At 37.4% G+C, this 21,718-nt stretch overlaps 1 protein-coding gene across 5 annotated transcripts in view; it reads right to left on the reverse strand.

Moving 5' to 3' along the window:
* Nucleotides 1–21,718, reverse strand: part of LOC105472784 (N-6 adenine-specific DNA methyltransferase 1) — a 545,294-nt gene that overhangs the window by 236,773 nt on the left and 286,803 nt on the right. The window contains exon 10 of one of the 5 annotated variants that reach the window (XM_071095540.1): nt 18,213–18,275. The exons of the other annotated variants lie outside the window; for them this stretch is intronic. The gene's annotated coding sequence lies outside the window, so the exon portion shown is untranslated. Of the gene's footprint in view, nt 1–18,212; nt 18,276–21,718 lie in introns of those variants that run through there. 5 annotated transcript variants of the gene reach the window in all.

Raw genomic sequence — 21,718 nt, forward strand, 5'->3', positions numbered from 1 at the left:
CACCCCACTCCCCACCATTTGAGCAAAACAATATTCCCTGGCTTCTGGTGCACCATCTCAACCATTTTTACCAAGTTCAACTGGCTTGGCTAAAATGAGAAATGTTTAATGTGCTTTAAAAAAAAAAAGAAGAAGAAGAAGACGACGAAGCAACAGCTTTAGTATGCACAGTGAAAGTGCTTGCCCTGTTCCCTGCAAAATTAATGAAAAGAAAATATCACCGAAAGTCACCGCACACTCAGCCTCCTCCATGAAACTCCCTCCAACCCAATAGTCGACAATTATCCTCCCCAACCTGGATATCTAAAACACTTATTGTCTCCCCTGCCCTCTTTCTGCTGTGTGCATATCCTGTTCCTGTTGTGATTCACAAGTTTCTGTATAGGTGTTTCCCTTCCCAACTAGAAAGCAAAGTACTAAAAAATCCTGAGAAATCATGGGTTGTGCCTCTTATATCCCCAGTTCCTAGTATGGCCTTGCTCAGGATCCATACTTAAGCAAATAAGGGTTTAATAATGATGAATTTACCCACACCCCCATCCCCAACGTGAATAATGGCCTTTGTTTTGGTACCCATGAATCTTACTCGTTTAACTTTGGAAAAATGGTAAAGGGTAAATATCTTGTCCCTTAATACCAAAAATAAAGGCCCTCTTGTCAAGCAGTTTCACTGTGCACTGGTTACTACCTTGTCTGAATCTGGTGAGACATAACACGCTTATTCATACATGAGTTATGTGGAGTGGATTTATTATTAGGTTGGTGCAAAAGTAATGGCTTTTTTTTCTTTACAGCTAGGCAGCAAGGAACAAAAGAAGCCTAGGATTCATTGTGAGCAAGTCCCCTAAGACTCAAGAAAGGTATCCAGAGGAGAAGGAGTCTGGACTGAGCATGGTACAATTGTATCACAGCTGAGGGAACCTGAACAGCAGCCCACCCTGGGTTACCTACCTCAAGGGCAATGTCACTCACTGCACTAAGGCTTTGAAGGAATATACTGCTTCCAGAGCAAAGAGGAACAAAGCCTGTTCTCCCTGAGCAATTTCTCCCTAACTCAAGATGCGATACTCCCTAGGAGAGACAGGGACAAGGCCTAGATTGTTCCAGGCAGCTGCTCTCTATCTCAGGGTATTGTATTCCCATTCCCAGCACATTCTAGTTATTCTTGAGAACTACAAGCAAGAAAGAGGTAAAAACTAGTTTGGTTTAAAGCCACCTAGAGAATGCCCTGCACTGTTGTTATCCAGCCAAATTAAAAAAGAAAATTGAATCCAGTGATCTTAGTAAATTCTGGAATGCAGTATGAAGCTTGCAATGGCTGATACATTTTAAAAGGAGGGGAAATGTTTAAAATGCCCTAACAGTTATGATTGACAATGTAGATATAATCTTTCACTATGTTCCTAAAGACTAGAGAAAGTATTTACAAAATGCAAACTGTATTGGTCTAATTTTTGTGCTTTTTCTTATTATATCATGACCAGCAGAGTGTGATCCAAATTAATTGAAAAAGAGCCACAAACACTGAAGTGGTTATTTCACCAGTTGGGATTCATTTATTGCTGAGTGTAATGGAAACTGGAATAGCAAAGGACTGAGCTATTCAGTTTTCTGTTTGGGGACTACTCAGTTCACGCAGTTTGAACTGAAGCTGACACTTTAAATGAATTTATTAGTCTCGCTTTGTTCCAGGACCAGACGGTAGTCCAGCTCACACTCATAGACACCTCTGGTCCAAATAATTTAATCCAGAAGGGACATATTAATATCATTTTTTTTCTCAGATGGTAAGCTTTCCAAGGCCAGATCTTTGATCTGATGTCATGTTGTCACTTGGAATTGAAACTTCCACTTAAACCACCTGGGGGCAATCAAGTATGTTTTCCCAGTAACATATTATTCTGAAAATTGTTATCATGGCCTTCAGGGCGAGACTTTTATAAGACAGAGAAGTTGCCCTCTATAGTTCTGCAGAGGGTCTGCCAGGGTTCTCAGTCTTAGAGCTAAACATTTAAAGTTAGAAGGAAGCCCTCCCAGAGGACTAAGAAAATCAAATTAAGAGTACATAGTATAGAATAAATTAGGAAAGATTGAGAGGAAATACTATAACCAGTAGCTTCTTTCATACAAAATAATGTATTTCATTACTCCAAGATACACAGTTACTGACATCTTATAAACAGTAGTAGCCAGGCTGTTGTCACAATGTCATTGCCATTGTCTACATATAAATAAATTTAGTGTTTTTCCCTGATGGTATAAAAAAATCAGCCAGCAAACCACTTAAGGACTGTTTGAGGAAGAAATACGAATCCTGGTTGTTATCTGAAAACCTTTTCTTTTATTCTAGTTGATAATATCAAGACAGTACAACCATCAAGGTTTTACAGAATCGGTGTCATTGAAAGAGAATTTCAGAGACAATAGAGGAACATTCTCAAGAAATGTGGTACTATCAATGCTCTTGATGACACAGATAGCGATATTGGAAAAACAGTATCCATGAGACTGAGTCAAAAGCTATTTCTGAAGAGTTGCTATCTGAATGTGAAAGCATTTTTAAAATACTTTGAACAATTTATTTTTTACATGGCTAAAGAATTATATAAGATAAAAATACATCTCTAAATATGAAAGAGATATTTTAATGATTACAAAATAAAAATTCTAGGTGAAAAGAGAGCATTATTACATGATTCAATTGGAAGTGTCTGTTAGCAGTACCTAAAATAATGGACCTTCTTCCAATAGATGGTGTCTTAATTTAACGACACACAATGGCTATAGATTATTGAGCAAAATGGCAACACCCAAGCCAGAAACCCTTCAAGAATTCTGTCCTCTCTTTATCCAAAGCATGCAGACCTTGTGAAAAGTCTTCCCTGCCCTCTGGTCACCCCTGAATGAGAAAGTCTGAGGTCTGAGGTCATTAAGGGGATCACAGAAGAACATAGACCTTGAAAAGGGCTACGCCATCAAAATGAACATCTGAATAAAACTATTTCCTGAACATGTCGTTTCAGGTTTTGCATAAATCAGGGTGCTCAAGAGTGTCTCATCATTTTAATTCTATTAAATGATTTCAGAGAACACTTCTATCTTTGTACCATAAATGGAAGTCTTGTTAAGAAAGGTGTGTTTAGCACCACAGCCATATTTTGCCCAAAGTGTGCAGCGTTGCATGGTTCTGTGAATGATTTCCCTTTATTATCATTAAGTTGTTATCATAAACAGCTGCTATTTTATCCTCAAGAACAGAAAGCATAGCATCTACACCCACACAGTTTAGTATTCACATTAACAGGACTTTACTCTTTCACCATCTCTGTTAATATAACTTTACTATTTCAGGAGTATAAAAGTTGCTAATCACTTTATTTTTCATTCTAGGATCATCTTGAAAGGTCCTTCAAATTTTCAATAGAAAGAATCAACAAGAAAATGTACAGAAGTCTCTGAAAGCTATATGCCAAAATCCTCAGAGTGCACACCAGTCCTAAACAATTATATCACAGCCCTTAGCCAGTTCTAACCTGTACCGAAAAACTCACCTTAAACCAGACTTCACAATCTCAAAAAATTCCAATTTTGCCCTTTCCAATCTAAGATACTACTAAAATTCTCTCAAGGTAGTTCTTTTCTTATCCTAGTAAGAATAAACTCAATTTTGACTTATCAACAGTTAATTTTGGTGAATTTTGGTGGAGCTGCCATTCAACACAAAAGATTATTTTGTATGAATTATCAATAAATTAGGGAGTCAGGAACTTGAATTTAAGTTGTAAAGATTTTCTTTACAACAGCAAAATAGTAATAAGGAATCAGTACTTACTAGTACATTGAGGACAGTTATAGTTCTGCTCATAGCGTCTGAGTATAATTGAGGAAGATAAAGAATTAAATTAATTCATTATCTCTAAAGTCAGTTGAAGAATTTCTGTTTATAATATCTTAGATCAAAGTCTTTCTAAAATACATCTCAAAAATGTCAGGAAAGCAAAACCTTTTAATCTAGGAGAAGAGCATATAAGAAAGTAAGCGGGGTCACATCTTATTAAAGTGAAAACACCACTCCAGAAAGGAAAGTTCCCCACACTCTCAGGATGTCAAAAGGGCCTGGTGGAATGGTGGTCAGTGGGCCCGGGGCAGCAGGGTACTGTGGACTAAGCCTTGGACTTGGGCAGAGTAAGAAAGCAAATTGGAGACAACCCTACGTAAAACGGGCTGATACAGAGCTGCACTATAAGGGAGAGGGTGGAATTGATGAAAAAGGGCACAACCGAGATAGGAAGCAAAGAAAATCATCTGTCTCTCCAAAACAAGAGAACTAAGTCATCCACCATGACACAAATGTTTACTATGTACCAAAGAAAAAGCCAAAGCTGAGAATTTTAGTGAAAAGTGGATATGGATAGCACCCAATGAGTATTTGGCAGAAACGGAGGCAATCCCCTTCTAGATAAAAATATCTTCTACTCAAGCCTCACAGGATTTAGAGGTGATTACCAGTATATGCTCACAACTTTCTTAAAAATCAGAACTATCAGTACTTTGGGAGGCCAAGGCGGGTGGATCACCTGAGGTCAGGAGTTCAAGACCAGCCTGCCCAACATGGTGAAATCACATCTCTGCTAAAAATACAAAAATTAGCTGAGCGCAGTGGTGCATGCCTGTAATCCCAGCTACTCAGGAGGCTGAGGCAGCAGAATCGCTTGAGCCTGGGAGGCGGAGGTTGCAGTGAGCCAAGATTGCACCATTGCACTCCAGCCTGGGTGACAGAGCAAGACTCTGTCTCAATAAATAAGTAAATAAATAAATAAATATCAGAAGTAATCCAATAAATACATCACCTTCAGTGAAAATCAGCTGAAACAACAAACCAGACCCATAAAGGCTTCAGATATTGGAATTATCAGATAAGGAACATAGAGTACCTATGTTAACATGTATGTGTAAGGCAATCAGAGAAAGATCAAAGCAAAAACAAAAAATTGAAGGCAGACTTTTTAAAATAAAGAATTTCTATAAATAAATTATAACTAAAATTTGAAACTCAATGGAAATATAAAGCAGCAGATTACACAAACCTGAAGCAGGAATTAGTGGGTTGGATGACAGATCTAAAAAAGAGTGTATGGACAATATGAGAGAAAGGTTAAGAGACATGGAGGAAAGAGTAAGAAAGTCCAATATTTATCTATTCTGAGCTCTAGAAATAAGTTATAGAGAGAATGGGGAAGGGGCAACATTAAAAAAGATAATGGCTGAAAATTTTACCAAATTATTGAAAGACATAAATCCTCAGATAAAGGAAGTCCAATAAATCTTGAATAAAACAAATTATAACATAACCATATTGAAAGGAAGGAAGAAATCATAAGGCACAGATAGTTTAATCCTTCACCACAATAATATCCAGTAAGTAGATATTCCCTAAAATTCATGAATTATAAGATGGCAGGATGCACATATTATTTATAACACTAGTGATACACAAATGCTAGGTGAAAGATAGATTTAAATGTTACCCCTGGGAAAGATTTGGGAGCAAGAAAGTGGTGGGATAGAGAAATGGTGCATTTGCAATAAGCATCTTTGCGATGTTTGAATTTCTAAACCATGGTCTTGCATTAAAAATTAACTTAAAAAACAAACAAATTAGTGGAGCTAAACATTATGCATATGTTTGTGAATAAAAAGGCTACTAAAAATTTCTATCACAGTTTTCAAAGACAAAGTCTTATACTACCATAAAGAGATTGAAAAGGAATCCATATCTGTCTATTTAGGCTGTTACCACAATATCTTAAACTGGTGTTAAAACAAAATGAGAACAGCAAAGTAACTTAGGTTATTTCTTGCAAATACCTCTGATAATCATAAATAAAGCTTAAGTTGTCTTCCAAAAATAGTATAAAATGATTGCTTGCTAGCAATCCTCTGCCATCTTGAAACCTCCATGGTAACAATCAATCGCTGCAAACGCTAAACAACTACCTCATTTGCAGTTTATAAGCCATCCTATAATGCCATGCCTCTGAGTTTCCTCTTACCACTTTCATCCAAGGATTCCTGGTTTGCAAAAAAATTGGCAAAATTCCTGGTTCTTCTGTATCCACAATAAACTTTTAAAACTTTCAATTGTATCTGATTTTATTTTTGACACTGAGTAGATTATAAATAACAGAAATTTCTTGTTCACAGTTATTCACATTAGACAGTTCAAGACGCAGACTCTGGTAGAGTCCATGTCTGGTGAGAGCCCACTTTCTGGTTCATGGGATTGTGTCTTCTCACAAGGGGGTGGTGAATGACCTTCCTTGGGCCTATTTTATAAGGGCATTAATCCCACCTATGAGGGTTCTGCCCTTTTGACCTAATCACCTCCGAAGAGGTTTCACCTTCTAATACCTTGGGGTTAGGATTTCAACCTATGAAATGTGAGAGGATGCAAACGTTCAGACCACGGCAGCACCTGTATATTTCGTGTAAAAATAAAATATTTATGATTACAAAAAACTAAATTGAAGAAAATCCAGTAAGAAATAGTTTAGCCACAAAAGATAAATCAGCAATCTTAAGATTGCAAGCCATCCTATTTCATAGTAACACATGGTAAATGGAGTAGGCATATCAGACAAGGAAACAAACAAACAAACAAACAAACAAACAAAAACTTCAAACCCAGGCTCTATGATTCCACAACGCTTGCTCCAAACTACTCAAGCCAATTTTTACCAAGCCTGATGTTTCCCTTAGAAGATTCAATCACCTAAAATGGGTTGTGGGTTGTATTAAATTGATTTTTTATTATCTTACTCTAATGCTTATAATAGTTTTGATATATTTATATGGTAAATTATAAATATAATAGATTAATTGGTTGGTTTTTAAACAAATAGATTAGTTGATTGACCTACTCCTGGCGGTAGACAAAGTATGTGAAATTACTGTTACAAATTGCTAAGACATTCATTAGTAGTAGGCAACCTAAAAAACTAATTTACTACATGTGTAAGCCACCTTTTCCTTCTGGCATAGGTTATTTGTTCTTCCTTTCCACAAGTTTCCAATTATGGTTACTAATGGGTGTGTCTAGCCCCATTTCTTAATAATTTACTGTGATCCCACTAAATGACATTTTCAACTATCTACAAATGCCAGTGGAGTTGGATTTTTTTAATTTAAAAAATTGATCTACAGTCTGTCATCTCTTTACTGACTATATAATGAAGATTCCAGAAATTCAAAATGCAAACTGTTCAGAAACTCTTCTAAGCCCAAATAGATAAATAAATGATCATGTTTTATTGACCATCATAGTCCCCCTGGAAGTGACTCATTTGTTTGCAGAGATTAAAATAGCATACTTTGGTATTCTCTACATGCAGATATACGCAGAGAGCATTTTGGTCAAAAGACAAGGAAAAGTGTGATGTTGCAAGACAACTTGTATGCCAACCCCAGCTGCAGCTGGCAGAAAGATCAGGACTATTAAACGCAGGGGTGTTCTCTCTTCCTCCCCAGTGAGCGGCTGAGACTAATATAAGCTCTTGAATAGCTAAACATTCATAGATTTCAAAAGACAACCTCTTAGATCTTTTAAAGGTAGACATAAATTATGTGGCAAATAAAATTCACACATTGTAAAAAGAGACTCTCCACATTCTTGAAGTAATATTTAGGCAAAGTGAAAAAAAGCGTCATAAGAAAGCTGATTTGGGACACCAAAAACGCCTACCAAGCTTCTTGCTCTACTCATTACTTCATTTAGTGGAAACTGTCACCGGCACACTACAGGCTCTGCCCCGGGAGCAACTTTAGGCAGTTCCTTACATATTGATGCTTTATTCTGTAACAGCTACACATCTTTTCTGTGACCCACCCCACCTGATTAATCCAGGACAGCTAAGGGCTGAAAATTTCAAAGTTGGTCATCCCACTCAGTAGGTGACCAGGATTTAACAGAAGTTCTGCCCAATCAGAGACAACGATACGCAATTTACCTGATCAGATTGTTGGGGTGGAGGATTCAAACCAGAAACAAAAAAGTAAAGTTAGTCGATTGATAAAAGGTACAAAAGTTGAAAAATAAACAAAGAAAGAGCAACATAGATGTAATGATGCAATAGAAGCCATGGGTGAGACAGAAGAAAAGAGCTAAAAGGGTCCAGGTGCGGTGGGTCATGCCTGTAATCCCGGTACTTTGGGAGGCCGGGACGGACGGATCACCTGAGGTCGGGAGTTCGAGACCAGTCTGACCAACATGGAGAAACCCCATCTCTACTAAAAATACCAAAAAATTATCCGGGCATGGTGGCACATGCCTGTAATCCCAGCTACTTAGGAGGCAGGAGAATCGCTTGAACCTGGGAGGTGGAGGTTGTAGTGAGCCGAGATTGCCCCATTGCACTCCAGCCTGGGCAACAAGAGTGAAACTCCATTTCAAAAAAAAAAAAAAAAAAGCTAAAAGGGGAAAAAAATAAGAGTATATGGGAGATAGATGAAATTTACTAGCAATGAGAATGGTAGAAACAGAGCACAATGAAAGAGCATCAAGTTCTTGTTGCTGAAGAAACAAGACCCCCTGTCTGTTAGAGACACCGTGTTAGGCACTTCCACGTCCTGAACTAGGGGCAGCCACCATAAGGGCAGGCTCTATAGCTGTTCCCAGGATCCCACACACCTGGTTGTGAAGGGATCCTGGTAACAGGGATTTCTGTCTTCTCTATCTCCATGTAATTCTTCATATTTAATTTTGTTTAATGACTTCAGATCATCTGAGAAAGTTATTGCCACCAAAAGAGATGAACGCTCTCTGCCTCATTGGTATACAGAACTAATTTCATCTATAATCACACAAACACCATTTGTCTGTGTCTACTTTAACTTCTTCAAGAAGGGAAATTTATTATAATTACAATTTTTAAACTTAGGAAAAACAATTATTTTATAATGTGTTTACTTTTTCACTCAAAGTTTTATTTTGAAATTCTCCAGAACTCTGGAAAAGATGAAAGGCTTGTACAATAAACATCATATATTTCTCACCTGGATTCACCAGTTGTTTAAATTCTGCTATGTTGGAAAATAAGTTACAGACAATACGATATTCCAATTGAAAATGCTTCAGCAAGTATCTCGTAAAAGACAGCCTTCTACATAACCATAATATCATTACTATACCTAAGAACACAACAAAAACAGTTCTCATATATATGAGATCTCAAACGTGTATGTATAATCTGATACACATACTATATACTAAACAAACATGATTTTCTTTTTCTTTTTATTAATCCAGGTCATAATCAAGAGTCGCACATTAAATACAGTTGGTTATGTCTCTCTTTATGTACACAGTCCCCCAAAGAGTCTTAGTTATTCATCTTACAAAACATTCCAGCCAGGTGCGGTGACTCATGCCTGTAATCCCAGCACTATGGGAGGCCAAGGCGGGTGGATCACCTGACGTCAGGAGTTTGAGACCAGCCTGGCCAACATGGCAAATCCCCATCTCTACTAAAAGTACAAAAATTAGCCGGGCATGATGGCGGGCGCCTGAAATCCCAGCTACTCAGGAGGTTGATGCAGGAGAGTTGCTTGAACCCGGGAGGCGGAGGTTGTGGTGAGCTGAGATCGCGCCACTACACTCCAGCCTGGGCAGCAAGAGCGAGATTCCATATCAAAAAACATATATATATACACATTTTGGATTTGTCTTATTGCTTCCTTTTGAGGTCATTTCACCTGCACCTCTATTTCCTGTAACCAGGAAGTTAGGACTATAGTTTTGATTTAAATGCAGGCAAACATTTTTTTTTAAATAGAGTGGTATTGTGTACTCCATGCTACGTCATACCAGGAGACATATAATATCAGGTTATCCCACTATTAATGATATTGAATTTTATCACTTAAATCTCAATGTTCTCACTTGTCCACCATTACATGGGAACATACTTTTCCCTGTAATGGTGGGGTGATAGTTTTATACTATGTCTCATGATCTTTTTAACACAATGATTATAATATCATCTATAATGACACCAAATAAATTATTTCATTGATATCAAATTGTACTCTACATTTGTTAACTAGAATACTTTATTTATTAAAAAACAAATACTTTTCTTGCTCCCACTTTCTCTTATATTATACCTAAGTATTAATGGATCTTTTAAAAATTCAATGTATTATAATAAATTACTGTCTAATTTTTTTTGGTGCTTTAATTTTCCCAGAACAGGCTAGTGGTTGACTTTCTGAAATGAGTTCCTCTGGCATGATCCCATTAGCCTTCACTCGATCCCCAAAACAAAATCAGTAACTTCTTCACGATTATTTTCCATTTAAGTTTAGAAACAATAGTATTAATTCTATAATACCACTTGAGATTTTTTACTAGCAAACTGGAAATGGCCATTATAATCACTACCATTTTTATGGCAACCACACAATGCTGAGAAGTTTTCCCTTAGTACCTCATCTCATCCTCGCAGGTGAGATAACTAATTTACTTATTTTATAAATAAGAAGATAGAGGCTTGGGAAAATAAAGACCTTGCTTGAGGTCACAGAAGTATATTCAAATCTAATGTCCATGTTCTCCTTTTTACTTTGCCAAGGTATTTCTCAGAGATTTACAAAGAAGGACCCACCATAGGAGCTTGCCTGATCGGAAAAGTCCATCCGGGTGAGCATTCAATGTCGTTATTGAGTAGGTCAGATACCAAAACAACCACACTTAATATTCAATATTAAAGTCTTAAAGTTTATTTAAAAATCATTTGCTCAAAGACCTAAAGGCCCAGCGTATTATCCCCTAATAATGTTTCTACTCTAAAAAATGCAATGCCTCCATAAATACAAAAGAAATTCCTTTCCGAAGGATCTAACCGGTATTCAATTTATATTGGAGTAAGCCTATACTGGTGAGAAAAGTGTCTCATGCCTCATCTGAATTGAATAGTTAGTACTTTTGACCATAATTAAACAGGGGAGTTAAAAATTATAGTATAAATTATACTGCATAATTTTCTTAAAAGATTTCGAAAAACATAATCAATGACCACATTATCTTGATTAGGATATCATTTTTCAGGCATAAAAAGCCATCTAATGTATATGCGTGTAATTAGAATTATTGAGTTAAACCACCAAAGCCTGATCTTTTGAAAACCGTGACCACAGTAACCACCTCTGGTCAGTTTCTGCAAATACAGACCAATATGACCATTCCAGAAAAAGAGAAACCAAAACCTCTCTATGGCATTCATCACTCGGCTGTCGCTGTATAGTTACTTCTCCCACAAGCCTGTGTCTTTTATGTTATATCTCTACATACAGCAATTGTTTTGCACTTAAGGTGATTTTAAGAACATTTATTACCCTGGGCAACATGACAAAACCCTGTCTCTGTTTAAAAAAAAAAAAAAAAAAAAAAAAAAAATCAGCACTTCTGTAGTCCCAGCTACTCAGGAGGCTGAGGTGGGAGGATCACATAAGCCCGGGAGGTAGAGGCTGCAGTGAGCCTTGTTTGCACCACTGCACTGCAGCTTAAGCAACAGAATGAGGCCTTGTCTCAAAAAGAAAAAAAAGAACATTTATTAAATGATTAGAAATCAGAAGTCTAAGCCTTTGTCAATGTTTTAATCCAGATTATTTGGCTTTTCTTGCCATTTAATTGTAGGAGTTCCTCACATATTTTCAATATTAACTGCTTATCAGAAAAATGGCTTGCAAATATTTTCTCACCAAATCGTTTTCTTTGCTGCGCAGAATCTTTTTAATTTGATATAGTCACATTCGTCTATTTTTGCTTTTTTTGCTTTCGCTTTTGGTGTCATGTTTAAGAAATTGTTACCAAAACTAATGTCATGAAGATTTTTCACTATTGCCTTCTAGAAGTTTTACAGATTCAGGTTTTAAATTTAAGTTTGAGTTAGTTTTTTTATATGGTGTAAGATAGGTGCCCAATTTCATTCTTTTGCATGTAAACATCTAGATTTCCCCAAAACTAGACCATTTGTTGAATAGACTGTTCTTTCCCCATTGTGTATTCTTGGTATCCTTGTCAAAGATCAGTTGATCATATATGCATGAGTTTATTTCAGGGTTCTTTATTCTATTCCATTAATCTTTATGTCTCTTTTTATGCCAGCACCATTTAATTTAATTACTATAGCTTTATAATATTTTTGAAACTCAGGAATGCGATGCCTCCAGTTTTGTCCTTTCTCAAGATTAGGCAGTCAGAGTCTTTGGTTATTCAGTCTTTCACGGTTCTATATAAATTTTAGAATTTCTTTTTCAATTTCTGTAAAAAGATGTCATTATAATTTTGATAGCGATTGCAATGAATCTGTGGATTGTTTTGCAGAGTATGGACATTGTAACATATTAATTCTTTCTAACCATGAATACAGAATGTCCTTCCACTTATTTTTCTTCTTTAATTTCTTTCATCAGTGTTTTTTAGGGTCTCAGTGTGTAAGTCTTTCACTTCTTTGATTAAGTTTATTCATAATTATTTTATTATTTTTGATGTTATTAGAAATGGGGCTATTTTCTTAATTTTCTTTTCAGATGGTTCAGTGTTAGGGTATAGAAATGTGACTGATTTTTGCATGTTGATTTTGTATACTGCAACTTTACTGAATTTGTTTAGTAGTTGTAAGTTTTCCTCTGTGTGTGTGTGTGTGGAGTCTGTAGGATTTTCTACACAGAAGATTATGTCATCTATGAAAGATCATTTTGCTTCTTCCTCTCCAATTTTGATGCCTTTTATTTCTTTTTCTTAATTGCTCTGGTTGGTACTTCCTGTACTATGTTGAAAACAAGTGGCAAGAGTGAGCATCCTTGTTTTTTCCTACTCCAAGAGAAAAAAGGCTTTAGCTTTTCAAAGGTAAGTATAATGCTAGCTGCGGGCTTTTCATATATAGTCTTTGTTTTATTGAAGTAAATTCCTTCTGTACCTAGTTTCTTTAGAGTTTTTATTATGAGTGTTGAATTTTATCAAATGTTTCTTTCTGCATGTAATTTTCTGATTATGTAATTTTCATTCCTCATTCTGTGAATAAATAAAAATTTCTCCAAAGTAGACATACAGATTGTCATGAGTATATGAAAATAAGTTCAACATCACTAATCATCAGGGAAACGCAAATAAAAACCATGAAATACAACCTCAGACTTTTTACGATAAACATTATCAAAAGCACGAAAGATAATAAGTGATGGCAAGGATGTGGAGCAATTATGCAAGATTAATAAGTTCTAGAGATCTGCACAACATTGTACCCATAGTTTACAATACCATACTAGGCACTTAAAAATGTAAGAGGGTGCATCTCATATTGTGTTCTTACAACAACTTTTTAAAAGACAACAACATTTCAAATACAAACATTGTAAATAGAACATTCATATGATACTATTCAATAATTCAATTAATTAAACAAATATTTATGAAAGTACTCTGGGACATACCAGGCCATTAAGAATCATCCTATAGCTTTAAAAACCCCAGGGTCTCATAGAGAAATTCAAACAGGAAGATACCTCAACCAGCTGGAGTCATCAAGGAAGAGTTATTTGGTTAAAATGACATATTATCTGAGTTTAGTGAAAGCTGGCTTAAATCTTGAAAGGCAAAGATGTGAAAGGTGGTATAAACAGATGACAGCAATTAGAAACTCAAAGTTAGTTGATATGGGAAGCCATCTGTATTAGTTCGTTTTCATGCTGCTGATAAAAGACACACCCAAGACTGGGAACAAAAAACAGGTTTAATTGGACATACAGTTCCACATGGCTGAGGAGGCCTCAGAATCATGGTGGAAGGTGAAAGGCTCTTCCTAAATGATGGTAGGAAGAGAAAATGAGGAAGAAGCAAAAGCAGAAACCCTGATAAATCCATCAGATCTCATAAGACTTACTTACTATCACAAGAATAGCACAGGAAAGACCAGCCCCCATGATTCAATTACCTCCCCCAGGGTCCCTCCCACAACGTGTGGGAATTCTGGGAAATACAATCTTGAATTGAGATTTGGGTGGCAACACAGCCAAACCATATCATTCCACCCCAGCCCCTCCAAATCTCCTGTGCTTACATTTCAAAACCAGTCATGCTTTCCCAACAGTCCCCCAAAGTCTTAACTCATTTCAACATTAACCCAAAAGTTCATAGTCCTAAGTCTCATCTGAGACAAGGCAAGTCCCTTCTGAATAAGAGCCTGTACAATCAAAAGCAAGTTAGTTACTTCCTAGATACAATGGGGATATAGGTATTGGGTTAATACAGCTGCTCCAAATGGGAGAAATTGGCCTAAACAAAGGGGTTACAGGGCCCATGCAACTCTGAAATCAAGCGGGGCAGTCAAATCTTAAAGCTCCAAAATGATCTCCTTTGACTCCAGGTCTCACATTCAGGTCACGCTGATGCAAGAGGTGGGTTCCCATGGTCCTGTGCATCTCTGCTCCTGTGGCTTTGCTGGGTGTAGTCTCCCTCCTGGCTGCTTTCATGGGCTAGCATTGATTGTCTGCAGCTTTTCCAGTTGCACGGTGCAAGCTGTTGATGGATCTACCATTCTGAGGTTTGGAGGATGGCGGCTCTCTTCTCATAGCTCCACTAGGCAGTGCCCCAGTAGGGACTCTGTGTGGGGGCTCTGACCCCACATTTCCCTTCTGTACTACCCTAGCAGAAGTTCTCCATGAGGGCACTGTCCCTGCAGCAAACTTTTGTCTGGGCATCCAGGCATTTCCATACATCTTCTGAAATCTAGGTGGAGGTTCCCAAACCTCAATTCTTGACTTCTGTGCACCTGCAGGCTCAACACCACATGGAAGCTGCCAAGGCTTGGGGCTTCCACCTTCTGAAGCCACAGCCTGAGTTCTATATTGGCCCCTTTCAGCCACAGCTGGAGCTGCTGGGACACAGGACACCAAGTCCCTAGGCTGCACACAGCACAGGGACCCTGGGCCTGGCCCACAAAATCACTTTTTCCTTCTGGGCTTCCAGGCCTCTGATGGGAGGGGCTGCCATGAAGGTCTCTGACATGGCCTAGAGACATTTTCCCCATGGTCTTGGGGATTAACATTAGGCTCCTTGCTACTTATGCATATTTCTGCAGCTGGGTTGGGCTTGAATTTCTCCCCAGAAAATGGGCTCTTCTTTTCTATCGCACAGTCAGACTGCAAATTTTCCAAATTTGCATGTTCTGCTTCCCTTATAAAACTGAATGCCTTTAACAGCACCCAAGCCACCTCTTGAATGCTTTGCTGCTTAGAAATTTCTTCCACGAAATACCCTAAATTATCTCTCTCAAGTTCAAAGTTCCACAAATCTCTAGGGCAGGGGCGAATGCCATCAGTCTCTTTGCTAAAACATAGCAAGAGTCACCTTTGCTCCAGTTCCCAACCAGTTCCTCATCTCCGTCTGAGACTGCCTCAGCCTGGATTTTATTGTCCAAATTGCTATGACCATTTTGGACAAAGACCTTCAACAAGTCTCTAGGAAGTTCCAAACTTTCCCATATTTTCCTTTCTTCTTCTGAGCCCTTCAAACTGTTCTAATCTCTGCCTGTTACCCAGTTCCAAAGTCGCTTCCACATTTTCAGGTATCTTTTCGGCAACATCCCACTTTACTGGCACCAATTTACCGTATTAGTCTGTTTTCATGCTGCTGATAAAGTCACAGCCGAGACTGGGAACAAAAAGAAGTTTAATTACAGTACCACATGGCTGCAGAGGCCTCAGAATCATGGCAGGAGGTGAAAGGTACTTATTACATGGTGACAGCAAGAGAAAATGAAGAAGAAGCAAAAGCAGAAACCCCTGATAAACCCATCAGATCTCATGAGACGTATTCACTATCACAAGAATAACACAGGAAAGACCAGCCGCCATGATTCAAATACCTCCCCCTAGGTCCCTCCCACAACATGTGGGAATTCTGGGAGATACAATTCAAATTGAGATTTGGATGGGGACACAGCTAAACAATATCAGCATCACACCTATGAGAGAAAAAGAAGGAGTATTGTATATAGCAAAATTTCCGAGAAGTATTCTAAACTACAAAGAGCAGAATTTTGATACATTTAGGGGGATGGATGGATTTAGAAGGGTTTAAAATGAATAGCTAATTTCATTTAGCTTCAGACCATTGTATGTTTTCATTTAGTAATTTTCTGTGTCTGAAGAGAGACAAGATTTACTGGGTACTTAATATGTACCAAGTACTATACATATACCATTAACCATCACCCTCCAACAATTATCCACATCAGTATTACTATTATACCTATTGAAAGGTAAGGCTTAGAGAGGCTATGTAATTTGGATAATCACATACAGTTAGCAACTATTCAGGAATTCAAAACCAGAAAGTAAGTTACCACTACACATTTATTAAAATGGCTAAAATTCGAAAAACTAACAACACCATTTGCAGACAAAGATATGGAGCAACAGGAACCCACATGCACTGCTGTTGAGAATGAAAAATGGTACAGCCACTTTGGAAGACAGTTTGAAAGTTTCTTACAAAGCTACACATAGTCTTACCATATAACCCAGCAATCATACTCCGAGATACAAGTGAAAACTTATGTTCACATAAAAACCTGCACATGAACATTTATAGCAATTTTGTTTATAATCACCAAAACTGGAAGTAACCAAGATGTCCTTCAACATGCAAATGAATAAGCAAACTGGGGCACATTCATGCAATGGAGTACTATCCAGTGATTAAAAAAATGAGTTAGGGCCAGGCGTGGTCGCTTACGCCTGTAATCCCAGCACTTTGGGAGGCCGAGGAGGGCGGATCATGAGGTCAGGAGTTTGAGACCATCCTGGCTAACACGGTTAAACCCTGTCTCTACTAAAAATAACAAAAAATTAGCCGGGCATGGCAGTGGGTGCCTGTAGTCCCAGTTACTTAGGAGGCTGAGACAGGAGAATGGCATGAACCCGGGAGGTGGAGCTTGCAGTGAGTCGAGACTGCACCACTGCACTTCAGCCTGGGTGACAGAGTGAGACTCTGTCTCAAAAAAAAAAAAAAAATGAGTTATTGAGCCATGAAAAATCATCTCAAATTAATAACTCTAAGTGAAAAACACCAGTCTGAAAAGATTACATACTATATAATTTCCTTTATGTAAACTTATAAAAAAGGCAAAACATTATAGTTGATAAACAGATCAGTGGTTGTCAGGCTGTTGATGAGAGAGAAGGGTTTAATTAGCAAAGTAGAGGGGAATTTTTAGGGAAATGAAACTATTTTGTATTATTCTGTATTGAGATATACATGACAGTATGTATTTATCAAAACTCGTAAAACTGTATAGCACAGAATGGATTTCAACATATGCAATTTAAAAAAAAATCATCTAGGAGATCAAGGAATTCCAAGATGTGACAAAATCATATAACTATATTACAAATATATAAAACAACCTTGCTAAAACAACCTTGCTGAGGGTGTTGGGGGAGAAAGGTATTACACAAAGTAACTTTGGAAATGAGTGGAGACTGTCAGACAGGCAAAGGAACTTCACGTGGGCATTGTACTCTAGTTGATAAACTTGTTTGCCATGGGCATAGGGGTTAACAATTCTGAAATGCACGTAAGCTGAAATTAAATAATAAGTAAAGGACAGTGGACAGTGGGAGCCACGTTTCTCAGTTTCAGCCCAGGAGGTTACAGACAAGCAAAAGGGGAAAACTAGAATGATCCATGTGGTATACTAGACTTGAGTTAGAAAAATCAATATGAACCATGCTTTGCTTTGATATAAAAACGGATACATATAGAAATATTTTTAGGCATGTATATATAGGTTGATCATTACTAATTCAAAAATTCAAAATCCAGAATGTTCCAAAATCTAAAAATTTTGGAGAACCAACAAGATGTCACAAGTGAAAAAATTTCACACCTGACCTCATGAGATGGATTACAGTAAAAACTCGGGTGCACAACACACAGTTTTTTTTTATTCAGCATCCTCAAAGGAAGAAGACTCTCCCAGCTTCCTTCAGCTGTGATACATCTTTTCCACACGTTTCCGGATTTCCCCATGCAAGCACGCCCACAAAGGGTAATAAAATGGCATGTATGGAGGCTGGATCTGCCAATAGCAGGTTCCCCATGATGCCTCATATGGAGCTAAGACTTACCTGTGTTACTCTCTGTTTTTGGCTTTTTCTTTTCTGCTTATTCTTTGCTCTTTGGCATAAAGATATTGTTGAAATGTCAGCAAGGCCTGCAGATACAACTATGGGTAAGATTGATAAGAAAAAGAGGAAGCATTTACGTTTATCTGTAGCACAGAAAGTAAAGCTGTTGGAGAAACTGGACACCAGTGTAAGTGTGAAATATCTTACAGAAGAACATGGTGTTGGAATGACCACCATATACAAACTGGAGAAAGAGAAAGACAAACCACTGAAGTTCTATGCTGATAGTAACAAACACAAATTAATGAAAATTTTTTTTAAAAACTGAATAAAGCTAAAAATTAATATCTTGAACATGTATTGAAAGAGTGATTCATCAACATTACAGTGAACACACACCACTTAATGGTATACTGATCATGAAACAAGCAAAGTTCTATCACAGTGAACTGAAATTTGGAGGGAACTGAAAATATACGCAACAAGCTGGCTGCAGAAATTTAAGAAGAGACACAACATTAAATTATTAAAGATTTGTAGTGATAAAGCCTCTGCCAATCATGAAGCAGCAGGGAAATTTATTAATTAATGAGTTTGCCAAAGTCATCACTGATGAAAATCTGGCACCAGAACAAGTCTCTAATGCTGATAAAACATCAATGCTTAGGCATTATTGGTCCAAAAAGACACTTGCTATAGCTGACGAGACAGCCCCTCCAGGAATTAAGGATGCCAAGACAGAATAACTGTGCTGGGGTGTGCTAATGCAGCAAGCATGCATAAGTGTAAACTCTGTTTAGACAAAAGTTGGCATCCTCTCTGTTTTCAAGGAGTTCATTTCTTACCAGTCTATCATTACACTAAAAAGAAGTCATGGATCACCAATGACATCTCTTCTGATTAGTTGCATAAACATTTTGTTAGAGCACCTCCTGCTGACTGCAGGGAAGCTGGACTGGATAATGACTAAACGGCAAGAATGTGTTATTCCTCCACAACTATTTGGCTGATCCTCCAGCTGAAATTTCCATAAAAAATAATGTCTATGCCATGTACTTTTGCCCAAATATGACTTCATTAATTCAGCCAATGTGACCAGATCACATTACATATAAAAGCTTACATATAAAAACACTTTCTTGAGCAGCAGGCAGTGTTGTGAACAGACACTTGGGTGTGGAAGATTTTCAAAAGAAAATTAGCATGAAAAATGCCATATATATGCTGTTGCCAATCCTTGGAACACAGTGACTACAGACACAGTTGTTGCATGCCTAGCACAACTTCTGGCCTGTGAGTATGTTCAGTGATAATGATGAACAAGGTGGTGACTTTGAAGAATTTTGTACGTCAAGTGAGGAAAAAAATGATGCATGACGACCTTACATATGCAAATAATATATTTTCAGAGTCCATCCGTAAATTGAGCAAAGTACATATCTAATAAGTTTTTATTAACTTTTAAGTTCAGGGGTACATGTGCAGATTCTTTATACAGGTAAACTCACATCATGGGAGTCTGTTGTACAGATTTTTTTCATCACCCAGGTACTGAGCCTACTACCCAATAATCATTTTTTTCTGATCCTCTCCCTTTTCCCACACTCCACCCTCTGGTAGGCCCCAGTGTCTGTTGTTCCCCTATATTTGTCCATGAGTTCTCATCATCTAGCTCTTACTTATAAATGAGAACATGGTGTATTTGGTTTTCTGTTCCTGAGTTAGTTTTCTAAGGAGTTGTCTAAGGATAATGGCCTCCAGCTCCATTCACATTCCTTCAAAGGAAATTGTCTCATTCTTGTTTATAGCTACATAATGTTGCATGGTGCATATATCATATTTTCTTTATCCAGTCTACCATTGATGGGTTTTCAGGTTGATTCCGTGTCTTTGCTATTGTGAAAAGTGCTGCAAGGAACATATGCATGCATGTGTTTTTATGATAGAATAATTATATTCTTTTGGGTATATACCCAGTAATAGGATTGCTGGGTTGAATGGTAATCTGTTTTTAGGTCTTTGAAGAATTGCTACACTGTTTTCTACAACGGCTGAACTAATTTACACTCCCACCAACAGTGTATAAATGTTCCTTTTTCTCCTCAACCTCACCAGCACCTGTTATTTTTTGACTTTTTAGTAATAGCTATTCTTACTGGTGTGACATGTTATGGCACTGTAATTTTGATTTGCATTTCTCTAATGGTCAATGATGTTGAGGTTTTACACAACAATAATGAGGCTGTCGTTGTGCAGTCATTGACCAATGGAGCCAAAAAGGTTCTTAATCAAGATGATCATGATGATAGTGATGATGAAGATGACGTCATTAACACTGAAGAAAAAGTGCCTGTAGGCAATACATGAAAATGTGTGATGCACTTATTGAAGGACTAAAATAGCATGTATTTATAACAGAACAAGAAATCATGTCAGTTTATAAAATTAAAGAGAGGCTTCCAAGACAAAAATTATTGTTAAGGAGGCAGACGACTCTGGAGGAAACATTTTTAAAAGCCATCCAGCAGAATGCCTCTTATCCCTAGGGGATTCACTTCCTGGTCTTTCAAATGCTTCTAATGTGTATTCTCACATAAAAATATAAAACATCACATACAATGAGCTTTTAATCAAAACACAGCATCAGAGGAGGAGAAAGCTTACTACTATTGCTGTTGTTTTTGCCGTTGTTTAACAGCTGATCCAGCTAGTCTCGGGTTTGATTTTACTGTACAAAGGATATGTATTTTTTATTGTTAAGTACTTACATGAATAAGTGTAAGAAAACGATTATCAGTAGCATTTAAATTCAGAGTCAGGAATTATGGTGATGCCAAACAACCACAGATTATCCACAAAGGGTGGTTAACAAAGTGGCACCTTTGCTTTCTGATGATTCCATGTACATGAACTTTGTTTCATATAAAAAATTATTAGAAATATTATATGAGCCAGGCGTAGTGGCACACACCTATAATCCCAGCTACTTAGGAGGCTGAGACAGGAGAATTGTTTGAACCTGGGAGATGGAGGTTGCAGTGAGCCGAGATTTATGCTATTGCACTCCAGCCTGGGTGACAGAGTAAGACTTTGTCTCAAAAAATATATATATATAAAATTACTTTCAGGCTATTTGTGTAAGATGCATATAAACATAAATAAATTTTATGTTTAGACTTGGATCTCATCTCCAAGGCATCTCATTATGTACCTGCAAATATTCTAAAATCAAAAAAATTTGAAATCTCAAACATTTCTGGTCCCAAGCACTTCAGATAAGATACTCAACCTGTATACGTGGATTAGTATGTACACCTATATTTTCTTGCTCTGACAGTTGAAAGAAGTAACAACATCACACTAGCAATGAGTAGACCCGGATCCCAGGTCTCAGTTTCTAATACTATTCTTCAATAGAAGCAAACATCACTCTTCAGAGAAATGGTTGATTTGAAGGCTAGGGTGGGAAATACACAAGATGATCCTGGAGTACCTTGTAGTGCCATTAAGTAAGGAAGTACTCAAAAAA

This window comes from Macaca nemestrina, chromosome 4 (assembly GCF_043159975.1).
Source record: "Macaca nemestrina isolate mMacNem1 chromosome 4, mMacNem.hap1, whole genome shotgun sequence".
NCBI classification, from domain to species: domain Eukaryota; kingdom Metazoa; phylum Chordata; class Mammalia; order Primates; family Cercopithecidae; genus Macaca; species Macaca nemestrina.